Genomic DNA, 20,842 nt, shown 5'->3' with positions numbered 1-20,842 from the left:
AGTTAGTAAGAGATTTGAAAGTGGGAGGGGGAGGGGGAGATCCGAAATGATAGGAGAAGACAGGAGGGGGAGGGGTGGAGCCAAGAGCTGGACAGGTGATTGGTCAAAGGGGATATGAGAGGGTCATGGGACAGGAGGTCCGAGGAGAAGGAAAGGGGGGAGGGGGAGGAAAAAACCCAGAGGATGGGCAAGGGGTATAGTCAGAGGGACAGAGGGAGAAAAAGGAGAGTGAGAGAAAGAATGTGTGTATATAAATAACCAATGGGGTACGAGGGGGAGGTAGGGCATTAGCGGAAGTTAGAGAAGTCGATGTTCATGCCATCAGGTTGGAGGCTACCCAGACGGAATATAAGGTGTTGTTCCTCCAACCTGAGTGTGGCTTCATCTTTACAGTAGAGGAGGCCGTGGATAGACATATCAGAATGGGAATGGGATGTGGAATTAAAATGTGTGGCCACTGGGAGATCCTGCTTTCTCTGGTGGACAGAGCGTAGGTGTTCAGCAAAATGATCTCCCAGTCTGCGTCGGGTCTCACCAATATATAGAAGGCCACATCAGGAGCACCGGACACCGTATATCACCCCAGCCAACTCACAGGGGCCCAAAACGTCGACTGTACCTCTTCCTAGAGATGCTGCCTGGCCTGCTGCGTTCACCAGCAACTTTGATGTTGGTTAAATTTAAAAGTTAGGTTTCTGGTAATGTATAAAAAAGTGCTGCGACAGCTCTTTTGATACAAGGAGTTGATTTGCTCAAAAAAGCGAAGCTGTTAAGTCACATTAAAGATTAAAGATTCACTTTATCTGTCACATTGAACATACAGTGAAGTGCGTTATTTGCGTCAAGACCAACATGGTCTGAGGATATGCAGGGGTCAGTTTGCAAGTGTTGCCATGCTTCTGGCGACAACATAGCATGCTCACAGCTCACCATCCCTAGCCAGTACATCTTTGGAGGAAAGCTGGAGCACTTTGAGGAAGTTGAAGTGATCATGTGAAAAATTTACAATCTCCTCTTAGAGAGTGACAAGAATTTAAACAAGAATGTAGGCGCTGTACAGTGTTATGCCAACCACTATGCTACAGTGCTCCACTATGTTAGGTCCTCAAATAAATGTGTTGGTTTGTCACTATTTACTTAATTTATTTAGTGATACAACGTGGAGCAGGCCCTTCCGAGCCACACCAACCGATTAACCTTAACCTAATCATGGGACAATTTATAATAACCAATTAACCTACCCAGTACATCATTGTACTGTGGGAGGAAACCGTAGCACCCCGGGAAACCTCACATTCCATGGGGAGGACACCCGGATTGAACACCGAACTTCAACACCTGTAATAGCATTGCATTAACCCCTACACCACAATGGTGCCCACAAACTTTTCAGAACCTGTATAGTGCCTTTTGACATCAGAAGGCAGGTGTGACATGGACATCAAAAGAAGAATAGGGATGGCAAAAGACACCTATATGAGAATGAAGAGTATACTGACCAACACTAAACTAGGTATGACAACCCGCCTCAGAGTACTGAAATGTTACTTTTATCCAGTTATGTTATATGGCTCAGAATGTTGGACAATATCTAGTAACATGAGGAAACAAATTGTAGCAGCAGAGGACACAAAGAATATCACGGATGAAATGAATATCTAACGAGGATGTCATGATCAGAGCAAAAGCAAAAAGAGAAATAATGTATGAGATCATGAAAAGACAACGTAACTTCATTGGACATGTGATTAGGAAAGAGGAGTTAGAATGCACGGTAATTATGGGAAAGATTGAAGGGAAGAAAGCAAGTGGAAGACAAAGACAAATGATGATGGAGACAGCAGCCAGAGAACTGGAAATGAATACCAATGAATTGATCCACTTGACCTGAAACAGAAGTGTGTGGGCCATGGCAGTCAAAGCTCAAACTGGGTATGGCACCTGATGATGGTGCTGTGATGATGATAGTGCTTTTGGCCTCCTTGAGATATCACCAAATATTTTATAGTGATTATATGTTCAATTCCGGCCACGTCAATGTAGAAAGGATCTTGAGGCTTTGGAGAGGGGACAGAAGAGTTTCACTAGGGTGTTGCCCGGAATTTAGATGGTATTAACTTTTGGGTTTATTCCCACTTCGTAAGTTGTGAATTTAGTTGTATTGTGGAAGCAAGGCATAAAATAATACAATGAATGGAATAATGAGGCCCTTAATGAGGCTTTGTGGGCTGATCAGAGATTTGATGGCAGAGGGGAAGAAGTTGTTTTAAAATTGTTGAGTGTGAATCCTCAGGCACCTGCACCTCCTCTCTAATGGTAGTAAGGAGAAGTCGTCCCAGTTCACGAGGGCCCTTATTGATGGATGCTAACTTCTTGATGCTACAATCTTTGAAATGTCCTCGACGGTGGGGAGGGTTTGTACCCGTGGTAGAGAAGGTTGAGTTTACTACCCTCTGAAACCTCTTGTGATCCTGCACATTGGAATCTCCATACCAGGCAATGATGTTACCAGTCAGAATGCTCTCCATTCCATCTACAGGAATCTGTCAGAGTCTTTCGTGATGTACCAAATCTCTTCAAAAGTCTAATAAAATAGAGCTACTGTCACATACAGGAAATATATAACCATATAACCATTACAGCACAGAAACAGGCCATCTCAACCCTTCTAGTCCATGCTGAACTCTTACTCTCACCTAGTCCCACTCAGCCCATAACCCTCCATTCCTTTCCTGTCCACATATCTGTCCAATTTAACTTTAAATGACAACATCGAACCTGTCTCAACCACTTCTGCTGGAAGCTCATTCCACACAGCTACCACTCTCTGAGTAAAGAAGTTTCCCCTCATGTTACCCCTAAACTTTTGCCCTTTAACTCTCAACTCATGTCCTCTTGTTTGAATCTCCCCCACTCTCAATGGAAAAAGCCTATCCATGTCAACTCTATCCCCCTCATAATTTTAAATACCTCTATCAAGTCCCCCCTCAACGTTCTATGTTCCAGAGAATAAAGACCCAACTTGTTCAACCTTTCTCTGTAACTCAGGTGATGAAACCCAGGCAACATTCTAGTAAATCTTCTCTGTACTCTCTCTATTTTGTTGACATCTTTCCTATAATTTGGTGACCAAAACTGTACACAATACTCCAAATTTGGCCTCTCCAATGACTTGCACAATTTCAACATTACAGTAGATAGGGTAGATACATGTCAGGTAGATAGGGTAGTTAAGAAAGCTTATGGGATGTTAGCTTTCATTAGTCGAGGGATAGAGTTTAAGAGTCACGATGTAATGATGCAGCTCTATAAAACTCTGGTTAGGCCACACTTGGAGTACTGTGTCCAGTTCTGGCTGCCTCACTATAGGAAGGACGTGGAAGCATTGGAAAGGGTACAGAGGAGATTTACCAGGATGCTGCCTGGTTTAGAGAGTGTGGATTATGATCAAAGATTAAGGGAGCTAGGGCTTTGGAGCGAAGGAGGATGAGAGGAGACATGATAGAGGTGTACAAGATATTAAGAGGAATAGATAGAGTGGATAGCCAGCGCCTCTTCCCTAGGGCACCACTGCTCAATACAAGAGGACATGGCTTTAAGGTAAGAGGTGGGAAGTTCAAGGGGGATATTAGAGGAATGTTTTTTACTCAGAGAGTGGTTGGTGCGTGGAATGCACTGCCTGAGTCAGTGGTGGAGGCAGATACACTAGTGAAGTTTAAGAGACTACCAGACAGGTATATGGAGGAATTTAAGGTGGGGGTGTTATATGGGAGGCAGGGTTTGAGGGTCAGCACAACATTGTGGGCCGAAGGGCCTGTAATGTGTTGTACTGTTCTATGTTCTCTATCCCAACTCCTATACTCAATTGTCTGATTTAAAAAGGCTGGCATACCAAAAGCTTTCTTCACCAGCCTATCTACCTGAGATTCCACCTTCACGTAGTTGTAGAAAGAGACATGGGGGTGCCTAAACACCAAGCACCGAAAGTGTAATGTAGGTGAGATAACCAAGCATGTTAGACTTCACTTAGTCTTCGCTTGTAGCAAGGTTGGCCCATGACAAATGTACTAGCCTGTTGCTGTCTGTAAGGAGTCTGCATGTCCTGCCCATTGCCACGTGGGTTTCCTCAGGGTGCTCCACTTTCCAATCACATACAAGTTAGGGTTAATATGTTGTGGGGGTGTTACGTTGACGGCGGAAGTATGAAGACGCTTGTGAGTTGCTCCCAGCACGTGCCCAGACTGTGTTGGTCTTTGATGCAAAGGGCACCATAAGTTTTGACGTAGGTGGGACAAATTTAATAAAGGTAATCCAATTAAATAAAGCTAAGCTGATAAAACTTAGTGAGACCGCAACCGGAATATTGCGTACTGTTTGCTTTCCTTCTCAAAGAAAATATCTGCTTGCTGTGGAATGAGCTCATCAAAGTTCTCCAGACTGACGTCTGAAAGACCGTCTCTTTTTATGAAGAGAGATTGAGTAGACTGAATCTGTATTCACTAGAGTTTACAAAAATGAAAGGAGATCTCACTGAAATGTCATCACTTCTGACCTTTTGTCTACTTTCTTTTGCTTCTCTAACTGCTCTCATTCACTTACCAACTCGATTGCGGGTTGAGCACTCTGACTGGTTGAATCACCGTCTGGTAGGGAGGCTCCAGTGCATGGGATCAGAAGTAGCTGCTGAGGGCTGTAAATTCAGCCAGCTCTGTCATGGACACTAGCCTCTCCACCACTGAGCACACCCTCAAAAGACAATGCCTTATGAAGGTCTGATCCAAGGACCGCCCCCCCCACCCCACCCCCCGCATCACCCAGGACATACCCTTTTCTCATGTTGACCATCAGAGAGGAGGTACAGGAGCCTGAAGACACACACTCCATGTTTTAGGAACAGCTTCTTCCCCTCCACCATCAGATTTGTAAGTGACCCATGAAACCATGAACACTAACTCATTGCTCTTTCTCTCTTTTTGCACTTACTGTAACTTATAGAACTTTTTTTTATCTATTGCTGCAACAAAACGACAAAGTTGATGGCACGTTACGTTGGCACCACTTGCGGACTGCCCCTAGCACATCCTTGGACTGTGCTGGCTGTTGATGAAAATGATACATTTCACTGTATGTTTTGGTTTACAAGTGACAAATAAAACTAATCTTTACAAGCAGGTATAAAGGGTAGGGGAGCCCAAAGCTAGAGGGAAGATATTTAAAACGAAAAAGGAAAAAATTTAAAAGGGTATGTGCGGCAACTCTTTCACACGGATGTGGAAATCATAGAGTCATACAGTCATAGAAAGTGGTCCTTTGGCCCATCGTGTCTATGCTGACCATCAAGAATCCATCTATATTGAATCCCATTTATGGAACATTGAACACCCAGTACAGTACAGGCCCTTTGGCCCAAAATCTTTTTAAATTCAATTTTCAAACTTGATTACATGGAATAATAATATCTACCCTGCCCCCTCCCCTTAACCCTTCCCCCCAATACATACCCCTACCTAAAAGAAAAGAAAGAAAAAGAAAAAAAACAGAAAAAAGGAAGAGAGACTGCCTGGATATTGAAAGGTCTCCGGATACTCCATGGGATTCGAAATAAATTTAATATATGTATTTGTTTCTTTCCCCAAAGGACCAACATCTTTATCATCGGAGCACCTATATATACAATCCTATCTTTTGTAAACAAGGGTGCCAAGTATTCAAAAATGTATCATATTTATTTCTTAAATTATAAGTAATTTTATCAAGTGGAATACAGCTAAAAATTTCATTATTCCAACGATCCATACTTAAATACGAATCTGATTTCCTAGTAACTGCAATAGCCTTTCTGGCTACTGCCAATGCAATTTTTTATAAATTCTTTCTGGTATTTATTCAAGTTAAGTTTTGGCTCACAATCTTATACCAAGCTTTTAAACTATTCCAAGATCAAACTAGCCCTTCCATCCTACACAGCCCTCTATTTTCCTATCATCCATGTGCCTATCTAAGAGTCTCTTAAATGTCCCTAATGTATTTGCCTCTGTCACCATCCCGGTAGAGTGTCCCACACATCCATCGCTCTCTGTACAGAATAGTACTACCTCTGATATCCACCCTGTACTTTCCTCCTATCACCTTAAAAATTATGCCCTCGCATATCAGACATTCCTGCCCTGAGATACATCACCAGAGAAACTCACAACTTCCACAGACGTACCGTGAAGAGCAACCTGACGATCTGGTATGGAGCAGCCACTGCACTGGATCGCAGTAATCCCAGCCTCCCCCACCATGGGCACAGCACTCCCTAGTACTGAGGACATCTTAAAAATGCAAAGCTACAAAAAGGCAGCATCTGTCATGAAATGCCCCCATCACCCAGGACATGCCCTCTTCTCATTGCTACCATCGAGGAGGTACAGGGACCTGAAGGCACACACTCAATGATTTAGGAACAGCTTCTTCCTCTCCACCATCAGAATTCTGAATGGACAATGAACCCATGTACTACTATTTTTTTCCCGTCTTTTTGAACCACTTACTTAATTTAATTTACACACACACACACACACACACACACACACACACACACACACGTGTGTATACATTCTTGGTCTGTAGCTTAGAAAGACTTTGCAATTCAAGTGTTTGTCTTGATAATGCAATAAGAGTGCCTACTTTAACCATCTTCACAGGCATTGGGCACCGGGTCCAGCCTCCCTCTCTGTGAAGAATACTTTCTCAGCTTCCTTCGAATCTCTGAGCAGCTTTGAGGCAGCGGTGAGTGGATTAATGAAAAGGTTGAAAGCTCACTGATGGGCAATGGAATGTAAAGTATTCCAGCGTGGGTTTGGGGCCGAGTGGTCTCCTGCCCTCCTAATCAGTATGCCTGATGTTGTAGTGTGCGAAGGAAGAGAAGTGTGTGCAGTTACTATTACCAGGGAGAAGGTGCTCAAAAGCTAAAAGTCCTAACGGTACATAGGTCACCCAGAACAGATGAACTGCACCCTAGGGTTCTGAAAGAGGTAGCATTAGAGATTGTGGTGGCATTAAAAATGATCTTTTTAAAATCATTGGACTCTGGCATGGTGCCAGAGGACTGGGAAATTGCAAAAGTCACTCCACTCTTTAAGAAAGAAGGAAGGCAGCAGAAAGAAAATTATAGACCAGTTAGCCTGACCTCAGTGGTCGGGAAGATGTTGGAGTCAATTGTTAAGGATGAGGTGATGGAGTTCTTGGTAACACAGGATAAGATAGTACAAAGTCAGCATGGTTTTTCTAAGCTTTTCAAAAGTCTACACCAACCAGTGAGCATTCACCTGTGTTAATCACATCTTGTAGCAATTGGGCATAACTTGGGGGATTCAAGTAATCATTGAGATGTGTATTAAATGTTATCAGCAACTCTGCTGCCACCACTGTTCTGGATACTCACCATCATCTGAGTGAAGAACATCCCCCTCTGAATCTCTTACCCCTTCCCCTAAACATACTGTATTTCTTCCAGTTTTATAACCATGTCCATGACCACGATTGTTCTTGGCAAATTTTTCTACAGAAGTGGTTTGCCATTGCCTTCTTCTGGGCAGTACCTTTACAAGACGGGTGACCCCAACTATTAGCAATACTCCTCAGAGATTGTCTGCCTGGTGTTGGTGGTCGCATAACCAGGACTTGTGATCTGCACCAGCTGCTCGTACGACCATCCACCACCTGCTCCCATGGCTTCACGTGGCCCTGATCGGGAATGTGGAGGATGAACCTAAGCAGATTCTACACCTTGCTCAAGGGTGACCTGCAGTCTAACGGAGGGAAGGAGTGCCTTACAACCCCTCTGACAGAGACGTATCTCCACACGACTACCCTATCTATACCTCTCACAAGAGATTCTGCAGATTCTGGAAATTTTGAGCAAATTCTACAGATGCACAGTAGAGAGCACTGGTAACTGCACTGCGGTGGAGAGGAAGGCTCTACAATGGGTAATCAAAACCACTCAACGCATCGCTGACATCAGACTACCTGCCATCAATGACATATATTGCAGAAAGGTGCTGGAAAAGGGCCAATAACATTAAGAAGGATCTCTCACAGCAAATCTGTGCTCACAAACGCTGGGGAAATAACTGAGAACATCCAACTATCTAAGTATATTAGAAAATAGTGGGACACTCAACAGGTCAGGCAGCATCTGTGGAAAGAATGGTTAGAATGACAACGCATCATTGGCACCAACCTACCCACTGTCACAGGCATATATACAGAAAGATGCTGGAAGAGGATCAGTAACTTCATGAAGAATCCCACCTAGCCTACTCACAGACTGCTTGTCCCACTCAGAGTCAGAATCAGGTTTAATATCACCAGCATACATTGTGAAATTTACTGTCTTTGAGGCAGCAGTACAATACAGTACACAATAATAGAGAAAAATGTGTTCAATGTCCATTGAGATATCAGAGGGCAGAAGGAAAAAAGCTGTTCCTGAATCACTGACTGTGTGCTTTCAGCCTTCTGTACTGATGATAACAATGAGAAGAGGACATGTCCTGGGTGATGGGGTCCTTAAAGTAGATGCTGCCTTTTTCCATCAGAGGCTACGCAGCATCCATGACAGGGCCACCAGACACAACAACAGTCACTTTCCCCAGGAAGTAAGGCTGATCACTCCTCCACCCACTAACCCACCCCTCCACACGGCCAACCACCACTCCTGTCAGAGTCACCTTATGTCCAGACACTCCTGTGCCGAGTGTCACTTTATGGAAATACAATCAATCAATGTATATAAGCTATCTTATGTACAGTATTATATTTATATTTGTTTAAATTATTGTGTTCTATTGTGATCCAAGGCAACAATTATTTTCTTCTTTACACTTGTGTACTGGAAATGATATTAAACATTAAACAATCTTAGGCACCACACACAAAATGCTAGAGGAACTCAGCAGGTCAGGCAGCATCTATGGAAAAGAGTAAACAGTTGGTGTTTCGGGCTGAGACCCTTCATCGGGACATCACACAATCTTCGTATTTTCCTCTACCTCAGGGCCTCAAATGCCAGCTGACTATCCACACAAAAAATTCAGCTGACCAAAATACAAACTTCCTGCCCTCTGCAACTTTCAATGACAGCTCTAGAATCCCTCTGTGTGAGCTGGAAATTTATTTTTGTGTTTATATTTGGCTCTACGGTAAGGGGTTTTATTAAATGTAGGTCACCTTTACATGTACATATAGTAACTTTGGTATACAGATCTGAATGTCTGATTTATATTTTCCTCACAAACACCTGGGCATCAATATTTCTACACCTGACTCTTTTAAAATGTTATAACATTTCCATAATCATTTGATGTTCAATAAGGCAATAGTGAGATGCTAATGGAATTTGATAATGACATTGCAATTTTAGATACCTCTCTGTGATGTTTCCCAAAATATTAAGTAAATGTCAGGTGAGCAAGCCAGAAGATCTGGAACGAGGCTGACCCAATTTTAATGTCACCCAAGAGCGTTTACCAAAATCCCTCGGAGACAATGCCCAGAGACAACCTGTGTAATTTGGAACTGTGAACTCTGTTTTTTTTTCCCTGCAGAGATGAACTTCTCTTTAATAGATGAGAGAGTGTCAACGTTTAACTTTGGCAGTGTCTTTTGTAAGAAGGTTGCAGAGAGCCTTTAAGGAGATAGAAATGAATAGGGAATGGTGTGGCAAATGGAATTTTGGTTGGGGAGGGGAATGTGAAATCATTAAAAGAAAAGAAAGATGGTGTAATACGGTGAACTTGTTGAAGAGGAATCTAAATGCCCTTCAAAGAATATGTTTAAAGCTAAAGCTAAAAGATGAAGGATCTCAGCCAGAAACATCGACACTTTATTCATCTCCGCATTGCGTGTGTGTGTTGCTCTGAATTTCCAGCATCTGCAGAATCTCTTCTGGTTGGAGTAATAAAATCATAGAAATTACACCACATAAACAGGCCATTCAGCCCATACAGTCCATGTCGAGCCATTTAAACTACCTATTCCTATCGGCCTGCACCCAGACCATAGACTTCCGTTCCCCAACCATCCAATTGCCTATCCAAACTTCTCTTAAATGTTGAAATCAAACTCGCATGCACCACTTGTGCTGGCAGCTCGTTCCACACTCTCATAATCCTCTGAGTGAAGAAGCTTCCTCTTATGTTCCCCTTAAACATTTAGCCTTTCACCCTTAACCCATGACATCTAGATGTAGTGCCACCCAACCTCAGTGGAAAAAGCCTATACTCTAGACTCCTCATAATTTTGTATACCTATATCAAATCGCCTCACAATCTTCTATATTCCAAGAACTGAATTTCTAACCTATACAATCTTCCTATATGTCAGGTCTCCACACCTGGCAACATCATTATAAATTTTCTATGTAATCTTTCAACTTTATTTACAACTTTCCTGTAGGTAGGTGACCAAAACTGCACACAATACTCCAAAGTGGACCTCACCAATATCTCATACAACTTTAGCATAATATCCCATCAACTGTACTCAATACTTTGAATGACAATGTGCAGAAAGCTTTCTTTACACGAGAACATGTGGTGGCATCCGCTAGTCTTGCGAGACCATGGATCTGCGCCTGCGCTTCAGTCTGCGTTAGAGCAGCGTCTGTTGTGGCTGTAGAGGCCCACACGGGAGTGACAGTCTCGGCTGCAGTGACCGCACTTGAAGGCACTGTCCTCCAGTGTTGTCTTGGTGCTGTTTTTCCGACGAGTGCACTTTTCTTCAGCAGCAAGCCTCAGCTTCTCTTCTCTTTTTAGACCTCTCTTTCCAGCCTCCAGTGAGAGCGATCGCTAGCGATATCCTCCCACCTCTCGACGTTCATTTTCAGTGACTTCATGTCTCTCTTGCAAAAGTCTTTGAAACTAAGATGGGGCCACCCTTGTGCTCTCTTGCCAGAGGCCAGTTCCCTGTACAGCAGGTCTTTCAGGATCCTCCCGTCTGACATGCGGTGTATGTGGCCCAGCCAGCGGAGACGGCGTTGTTGGAGCAGGGTGAAGAGGCTGGGTATCTGGATGCAGGCCAGGACTTCATTGTTGGTGACTCGGTCAGTCCACGCGATGTCCAGGATGTGTCTCAGGCTTCGAAGGTGGAAGGCGTTGAGACGCCGCTCTTGTCTGGAGTAGAGGCTCCAGGTCTCGCTGCCGTAAAGCAGTGTGCTGAGGACGCAGGCCCTGTAGACTGCAACTTTGGTGTGCGTCGTCAGCTTTCTGTTCTCCCAGACTCTCTTTGTTAGCCTGGCAAATGTTGAGGATGCTCGTCCGATCCGTCTGTTGATCTCGGGGTCTAGGGAGAGGCTGTCCGTGATGGTGGAGCCAAGGTTTGTAAGCTCGTGAACTACCTCCAGCTCGTAGTTGTTGATGGTGATGGAAGGGGGATGCTCAATGCCTTGGCCCAACACGTTGGTCTTCTTCAGGCTGATGGTCAAGCTGAAGTCCTGACAGACTCTTGAGAAGCTGTCCATGAGGCGTTGCAGTTGCTCTTCAAAGTGTGTTGCCAGTGCCACGTCATCTGCAAACAACATGTCCCTGATGAGTACTTCACGAACCTTGGTTTCTGCCCTCAGCCAGGACAGAGTGAACAGCCTCCCGTCCTATCTGGTGTGAAGGTAGACACCATCAGTTGATGTTCCAAAGGCGTGCTTCAGCATGACTGCGAAGAAGATGCTGAACAGGGTGGGGGCAAGCACACAGCCCTGCCTCACACCGCTGCGGATATTGAAGGCCTCCGAAGAAGAGCTGTCGAACTGAACGACGCCCTTCAAGTCTGTGTGGAATCACTGAACTATACTGAGGAGCCTCGGGGGACAACCAATCCTGGGGAGGATTTTGAACAGGCCGTCTCTGCTCACAAGATCGAAGGCCTTCGTAAGGTCAGTGAAAGCGACGTTGAGTGGTTGTCTTTGCTCTCTGCATTTCTCTTGTAGCTGTCGAAGGGAGAAGATCATGTCGATGGTGGAGTGTTCTGACCTGAAACTGCACTGAAACATATGAACATAACATATTGGAGCATAATAAAGACATTTGGCCTATCAAGTCTACTCTGCCACTTCATCATGGCTGATCCATTTTTCCTCCCAACCCCAATCTCCTGCCTTCTTCCCGCATCCCTTCATGCCCTGACCAGTCAAGAATCTATCAACCTCTGCATTAAATATACATAATGACTTGTTCTCCATAGCTGTCTATGACAACAAATTCCACAGATTTACTTCTCTCTGGTACAGAAATTCCTCTTCATCTCCGTTCTAAAAGAAACTGTTCTATTCCGAGACTGTGTCCTCTGGTCTTGGACTCTCCCACCACAGGAAATATCCTCTCCACATCCAGAGCCAGAGCCATCAAAGGATCTTCATATGCCAAGCTGTTTAATCCTGGTATCATCTTCATGAACTTCCTTGGAACCCTCTCCAGTTTCAGCACATCCATTCTAAGATAAAATTTTAGGGGGAATTCAATTATATTATGATCACTTCCCCTGAGTGTTCTATTACCTGAAGCTCTCTAATCAAACCCGGTTCATTGCACAACACCCAATCCAGAATAGCAGACCCTCCAGTGGGCTCAACTACGAGCTCCTCTATGATTATTGTAACATTTCCCTTTTAGCATCCGTACTACTGTTTGGGGGTCTGTATATAACTCCCATCAGGGTCTTTTAACCCTTGCAGTTCATTAGCTCTATCCACAATGTTTCAACATCTTCTGACTCCATGTCACCTTTCTAATGATTTAATTTCATATTTTACCAACAGAGTCACAGCACCCACCTCTGCCTTCCTGCCTGTCCTTTCGATACAATATGTATTCTTAGACATTAAGCTCCCAGCCGTGATTCACTGATACTGACAACATCATGCTTGCCAATCTGCAACTGCGTTACAAGTTCATCAACCTCATTCCATATGCTGTGCACATTCAAATATATCACCTTCAGTCCTGTGCTCACCCTTCTAGATTTTATCCACCTTTTACATTGTAACTCATCCTGTTGCCTGCAATTTTGCCCCATCAACAGCCTCTCCTTGCTTGGAGTCTCAGTACACATTGCCTCTGTTCTTGAGACATTGAGTCGCCTGGGACTGTACTCACTGGAATTCAGAAGAATGAGAGGAAATCTTATAGAAGCATATAAATTATGAAAGGGATAGATAAGATAGAGGCAGGACAGTTGTTTCCACTGGTAGGTGAAACTAGAACTAAGGGACGTAGCCTCAAGATTCGGCAGTGTAGATTTAGGACGGAGATGAGGAGAAACGGCTTTTCTCAGAGAGTGGTGAATTTGTGGAATTCTCTGCCCAATGAAGCAGTGGAGACTACACCAATAAATATGCTTAAAACAAATTTGGATAGATTTTTTGCATAGTAGGGGAATTAAGGGTTATGGAGAAAAGACATATAGGTGGAGATGAGTCCATGGCCAGATCAGCCATCATCTTATTGAACGGCAGAGCAGGCTTGACAAGCCAGATGGCCGACTCCTGCTCCTATTTCTTAGGTTCTTATGTTCTTACGTAAACCAACTACCTTATCCTCTGCACTCACAACATGCTGGAGGAACTCAGCAGGTCAGGCAGCATCCATGGAAACAATCAGTCAACGTTTCAGCCCGGAACCCTTTGTCAGGACTGAAGAGGAAAGGGGCAGAGGGCCTATAAAGAAGGTGGGGGGAGGGTGGGAAGGAGAAGGCTGGTAGGTTCCAGGTGAAAAACCAGTAAGGGGAAAGATAAAGGGGTGGAGGAGGGGAGGCAGGGAGGTGATAGGCAGGAAAGGTGAAGAAAGAATAGGGGAAAACACAATGGGTAGTAGAAGGAGGCGGAACCATGAGGGAGGCGATAGGGAGCTGGGGGAGGGGGCAGAATGAAACTGGGATGGGGGAAGGGAGGGGGTGTGAATTACTGGAAGTAATTCCCACCCCCTGCCCCTTCCCTCTTCAGTCCTGACGAAGGGTTCCGGTCTGAAATGTTGACTGAACATTTCCACGGATGCTGCCTGACCAGCTGAGTTCCTCCAGCGTGTTGTGAGTGTTGCTTTCACCCCAGCATCTGCAGAGTATTTTGTGTTATCCTCTGCACTACCACTCTAGTTCCCATTCCCCTGCCAAATTAGTTTAAACCCACCCGAACAACTCTAGTCAACCTGCCCTCAAGGATATTGGACTCCCTCAGGTTCAGGTGTAACCAATCCCTTTTGTATAGGTCATACCTTCCCCAGAAGAGATCCCAGTGAATCTAAACCCCTGCCCCCTGCACCAGTTCCTCAGCCAAGCATTCATCTGCCAAATCATCCTATTCTTTCCCTCACTGGTGTGTGGCACAGGCAGCAATCCAGAGATTACTACCCTGGAGGTCCTGTTTCTCAGCTTTCTACCTAGTTCCCTAACATCTCTCTTCAGGACCTCCTCACCTTGTCTACCTGTGTCATTGGTGCCAATATGTACCAAGACTTCTGGCTACTCACCTTTGCCCTTGAGAATGCCATGGACACAATCTGAGACATTCCTGATCCTGGTACCAGGGAGGTGACCTACTGTCCTGGTGTCTCTATCATACCCACAGAACCTCATCTCCGTTCCTCTGACCGAAGAATCTTCTACCAACACTGCAGTCCTCTTCACCTCTCTGCTCTCCTCAGTCACAGCATCGGACTCAGTGTCAGATACCCAGTCACTGTGGCTCCCCTCAGTAGGTTGACCCCTCAAGACTACCCACAGTTTTATACTTATTATTGAGGGGAACGGTCACATGTGTACTTAGCACTGGCTGTGCAATTCCCCTGCTTCTCCTGTCAGTCACCCAGTTACCTGTCTCCTGTAACCTAGGAGTGACTACCTCCCTGTAGCTCCTATCTATCACCTCCTCATTCTCCCGTATGTATCGAAAGTCTTTGAGCTGCAGTTCCAGTTCCTTAATACGTTCTCTCAGGAGACGCAGCTTGGTGAACCTGGTGCAGATGTGTTTATCTGGGAAATCCCAGGCTTCCCACATCCCACACAGATTACAGAACACTGCCCCTGGAGCCATTCTCACTATCCTAAGCACGAATAGATGACAAATGAACAAATAACACAGATAGAGTAAATTACCAGACAATCTACCTTACCAAAGCCACTCTAAAGACTGGCATACGCCAAAACAATAGCCACTCCAAGAATGGCCACTCTGCTTGCCCCTGTGCCATTTTTATTGGGCCTTTCTAATGAACCCATCTTGCGAATTGGTCACTGCTCAATTCAGGGAAACTGTCATGAAACTCTGCCTTTGAAATCTCGATCGTCACCCTGATTAAAAAGTAGCACCTTTCCTGGTGTGGATTGTCCAACTCAGAAAAATCTGGCTCAAATCTCTGCTTTTAAATCTTGAACATGGAGCTGACTGAAAGGCAACTCTTTTTACACAATGCCTCTTGCTGACTGGTCGCTCCTCAACTCAGAGAAACTGCCACGGAATTCCGCCTTTGAAATCCTGATTAAAAAGTCACTTATTTCACGCAGCCCTAGTGTGGATTGTCCAACTTCCTAGATTTACAACCTGAGCTTCAGCTTTAAAGATTCCCTTTATTTGTTATCTGTGCATCAAAATATCAAAAAATATAGTGAAATGCCTCATGTTGTGTCAATGATCAATAGGGTCCGAGATGTGCTGGGGGTATCCCTCGAGTATTAGCATGCTTCTGGTGCCAGCATAGTGAGATTCAGGTTAGGTCACTGGTCTGAGTGCTACTGGTACCATGTAACCCAGTACTACCTGTAGCACAGTCAGGTGGTCGGCGACTAAACCGGCTCCCCTACCAGGTTTGCCTGGTGAGGAGGGTGGCTAGACACCCTGCAGGATGAAAAACAAGACCTGTCAAAGGGCGGATGAACCCTCTCGTAGGGTCAACGGCCATCTAGCAAACACGTGCCGTGAAGCACGGAAAGGGCATCCCTTGCATTGAAGCTTGGTCTGGCCATTCACCGCAACAGAACTTCCCCCAGCCGTCTTGTACCCCACCATGCCGCTGGATCCAGGAGGGGATGTCGAGAGGGTGGGTCTGGACCTGTGCAACCCCCTACTCACCTAAAATCCACTCACGCACACGCTGTTCCTTTCTGAGGAGTGGGGTCAACCCCACTAACTGACTGAAAGGAACCATCATCATCCCATGGGATGGGTAGCCAGAGAGTGTGTCCACAAGTTCCTAACCCTTACCTGTACGACTTTGGAACGTTAGAGGAAATTGGAGCACCTGGATGAATCCCACACGGACACAGGGAGAATGTACAAACTCCGTACCTACAGCGGTAGGTTCTGAACTTTGACCTGTGATTGCTGGCACTGTAAAGCCTTACGCTAACTGCTACACTATCAAGCCACAGTATAGCAATTTTTTAAAAATCAATGTGCAAGGATAAAAGCAACTTCTAGATCTTTCTGTCTCTGTCTCTGGAGACAGCTTATCCACTGATATCTACTCTAAGCCTACTGACTCTCACAGCTATCTGGACTATTCCTCTTCTCACCCTGTCTCTTGCAAAAATGCCATCCCCTTCTCGCTATTCCTCCGTCTCCGCCGCATCTGCTCTCAGGATGAGGCTTTTCATTCTAGGACGAGGGAGATGTCTTCATTTTTTAAAGAAAGAGGCTTCCCTTCCTCCACTATCAACTCTACTCTTAAACGCATCTCCCCCATTTCACGTACATCTGCTCTCACTCCATCCTCCCGCCACCCCACTAGGAATAGGGTTCCCCTGGTCCTCACCTACCACCCCACCAGCCTCCAGGTCCAACATATTATTCTCCGTAACTTCCGCCACCTCCAACGGGATCCCACCACTAAGCACATCTTTCCCTCCCCCCCCCCCCCCGCATTCCGCAGGGATCGCTCCCTACACAACTCCCTTGTCCATTCGTCCCCCCCATCCCTCCCCACTGATCTCCCTCCTGGCACTTATCCGTGTAAGCGGAACCAGTGCTACACATGCCCTTACACTTCCTCCCTTACCACCATTCAGGGCCCCAAACAGTCCTTCCAGGTGAGGCAACACTTCACCTGTGAGTCGACTGGGGTGATATACTGCATCCGGTGCTCCTGATGTGGCCTTTTATATATTGGCGAGACCCGACGCAGACTGGGAGACCGCTTTGCTGAACACCTACGCTCTGTCCGCCAGAGAAAGCAGGATCTCCCAGTGGCCACACATTTTAATTCCACATCCCATTCCCATTCTGACATGTCTATCCACGGCCTCCTCTACTGTAAAGATAAAGCCACACTCAGGTTGGAGGAACAACACCTTATATTCCGTCTGGGTAGCCTCCAACCTGATGGCATGAACATCGACTTCTCTATCTTCCGCTAGGCCCCACCTCCCCCTCGTACCCCATCTGTTATTTTTATGCACACATTCTTTCTCTCACTCTCCTTTTTCTCCCTCTGTCCCTCTGAATATACCTCTTGCCCATCCTCTGGGTCCCCCCCTCCTTGTCTTTCTTCCCGGACCTCCTGTCCCATGATGCTCTCGTATCCCCTTTTGCCTATCACCTGTCCAGCTCTTGGCTCCATCCCTCCCCCTCCTGTCTTCTCCTATCATTTTGGATCTCCCCCTCCCCCTCCAACTTTCAAATCCCTTACTCACTCTTCCTTCAGTTAGTCCTGACGAAGGGTCTCAGCCTGAAACGTCGACTGCACCTCTGCCTGGCCTGCTGCTTTCACCAGCAACTTTGATGTGTGTTACCAGAATTATACAGGATCCTATGGAGAATGCATTTAAAGTTGATCTCACAAAATGGGAAATTTTCCAATTTTGACTACAATCAAGAAAAGAGTGGTGGGTGCCAGGAATGTACTGCCTGGGGTGGTGGGAAAGGCAGTAACAATGGAGACTTTGACGTTACCAAGCTTGGCAGTTAACAGCAGATGCTTCATCACCAGTTGAGGTGACATCCTCAGTGCACAGTTGTTGGCGTTTCTCCCTGGGAGAGCTCGTGTTTATATAGGTTCACTTGCCTTAATCCTGATTGGCTACCCCTTCAGTTGACCTTTGAATTCTATTGGCTTGTATTTCTTTGGCTCTTAGGAGTTTATAGATGGTGTCTGTTTCAATAAGTTTACAGAGTTATCAGAAGAGAAGCGCACTTCCAAAAATTCTTGTGACTGCTTTGTGTTTGCCTACACCAGAACCTTTGCAATGCCTCAGTTAAAGTCACCACCATCCTAAATATTGGAGACTTCTAAGAGACGGTTAGATAGGCACGTGAATGCTAGGAAAATGGAAGGATATGGAAATTGTACAGGCAGAAGGGATTAGTTTGATTACTATTTTAATTGGTTCAGCAAAGCATTGTGGGCTGAAGGGCCTGTCCTGTGTTCTTTTTCCTCTCACATAGAACAGTCCAGGCCAAAAGCTTTTTCATCCCAGGAAAAGGGAAGCAAAAGCTCGAGGCAGTCAGTTCAAGGTGATTCCTTTCAGTATGTCAAAAGGGGGCTGTTGAGCGTAGGAGCAAACAGAAAGATCATATGAAGTTGATGTTAGAAATACTGTGCAATTTATTAAAAACTAGTGTGCACCAGTATTCCAGCCAAAGCTTATCTGTCTGAGCATGAACTTGGTACGTCTTTTACATTCTCTGTTGACAAGATTACCAGTAAAACTTAAATTAAATAAGTTAAATTAAATAAGTAATGCAAGAAGCAAAAATAAAAATGAGAAAGTAGTGAGGTAGTGCTCATTGTCCATTCAGAAACCTGATTGCAGAGGGGATGAAGCCGTTCCTGTGTTGTTGAGAGTGTGCCTTCGGGCTCCTTTACCTCCTCCTTGATGGCAGCAATGAGATTACAGAATTACAGGAGAAAATGATTATCCACAGGTCTAGCAGTAAATCCAGTTTTTTGTTACAATAATGGGTGTGTGCAATGACATAATTAGTGAAATTCCTGAAACTTGTCACTTCTGTCTTTCTGGTCCCTTTAGTCTGTGGTTCCCTGTTAGCACATTAGCACAATCCACATCTCCACTAGTTTACTAGTTATTAGCCCTCACTGTTCTATCCTTTACTCCATTCACCAGTGATTGTACAATGGTATTGGAACTGGTGATAGTCTCACTCACTTTCTCATGTTGCATTTGCAATTAAGCCAAACATCACTTTTCAAATTGTCATCGTGTTCCACATGACCCTCCTCTGCTTCACTCCTGTTTTTCTCTGTCATCTATTCCAGCCTTATGACCCTCCAGCATCCACAAGAACGATGACAGATGCTGGAACTGAGCATATCTAGCAGCAACTGTGAGGAGAAATGAACAGTCGACATATTGGGCATACAGTCTTCATCAGAAAGAAAAGTATGGTGCCAAGCCATGGTTTCTGTCTAGGCCAAAGCTCAGAATTAGTTGTCTTTTGGGTTCATAAAAACAGTTTTAGGGTCAGAGAGGGGAGCTGGGGTGGTGGTCAGATTAGGGTTTAGAGACAGGGATGTGGGGGAGTTAGAAGTCAGATTAGGGTTTAGGGACAGGGATATAGGGGAGCTAGAGGTCATATTAGGGTTTAGGGACAGGGATATGGGGGAGCTAGAAATCAGATTAGGGTTTAGAGACAGGGATATGGGGGAGCTAGAAATCAGATTAGAGTTTAGGGACAGGGATATGGTAGATTTAGAGGTCAGGTTAGAGTTAAGGAACAGGGATAAGGTAGATTTAGAGGTCAGATTAGGGTTTAGAGACAGGGATGTGGGGGAGTTAGAAGTCAGATTAGGAATTAGGGACAGGGATGTGGGGAGTTAGAGGTCAGGTTATGGTTAAGGGACAGGGATGTGGGGGAGTTAGAGGTCAGGTCGGAGTCTAGGCCTCCACTCCACATTCCACATTTGAAGGCCAATGACAGCAGAAAAAAAACACAAACATTAACTCAGTAGTGACTTTATTAGATACAGGAGATACCTAATAAAGTGGCCACTGAGTGTAACTATCTATCTATCTCTCTCTCTCTCTCACCTCAATCTGCCTATCACTGGCCAGCTCTTGCTGCACCCCCTCTCCCAACCTGTTTATCCAGGCTATCTCCTTCTGAATCTCAGTGGAGATGAAGAGTCCACTGTCCATTTGCTTCCTGCCTGACCATTCGATTTCCTCTAGCATTTTGTGTGCTGATAGAGAGCCACACTCTCCCAGATTTTAAACAAAACACAAACTGAGATGCTGCCTGAATGGACCACATGCAAAGAACACTGCAACCAAATATTTGACGAAAGTGGGAAGATCTTCTTGTTCAATATTAATCTGTCGATTAACATTATTAAGAGAGGTTCCTGGCTTTGGGAGTTTGCTGAGAGTAAATTTATTGCCTAGTTTTAAATATAATAAAAACATGTTCCAAAAGCCGTAAGAAAGAACTTGCTGGAGGAACTCAGCAGATTGAGCGGTGCAGAGTACAGAAGTATATAGTACAAGAACAGGACCTTCAGCCCATGAGATTTTGCTGAACTAATTAGTCCAATTATTAAATACCTCACTAAACTAATCCTTTCTGTCCACCGAATGTCCCTATCCCTCCATTCCTTAAGCATTCATGTATCTACCAAAAACCTCTTAAACGTCTCTAATGTCTTTGCATCCATCCCCACCCCAGGCAGCCAATTCCAGGCACCCACCACTCTCTGTGTAAAAATCTTGCCCTGTTCTTAGATAGGCACATGAACAATAGGAAAATGGAGGCTAGGTGGGAGTGAAAGGTTAGGTAGATGTTAGAGTAGGTTAACACAACATCGTGCGCTACCGGGTGCTGTAATGATCTACATTCTATGTTCTCATCATCATCTTC

The sequence above is a fragment of the Mobula birostris genome, chromosome 12 (assembly GCF_030028105.1).
Source record: "Mobula birostris isolate sMobBir1 chromosome 12, sMobBir1.hap1, whole genome shotgun sequence".
Lineage (NCBI taxonomy): Eukaryota > Metazoa > Chordata > Chondrichthyes > Myliobatiformes > Myliobatidae > Mobula > Mobula birostris.
The sequence above is the reverse complement of the archived record's forward strand: the minus strand, read 5'-3'. Positions refer to the sequence as shown.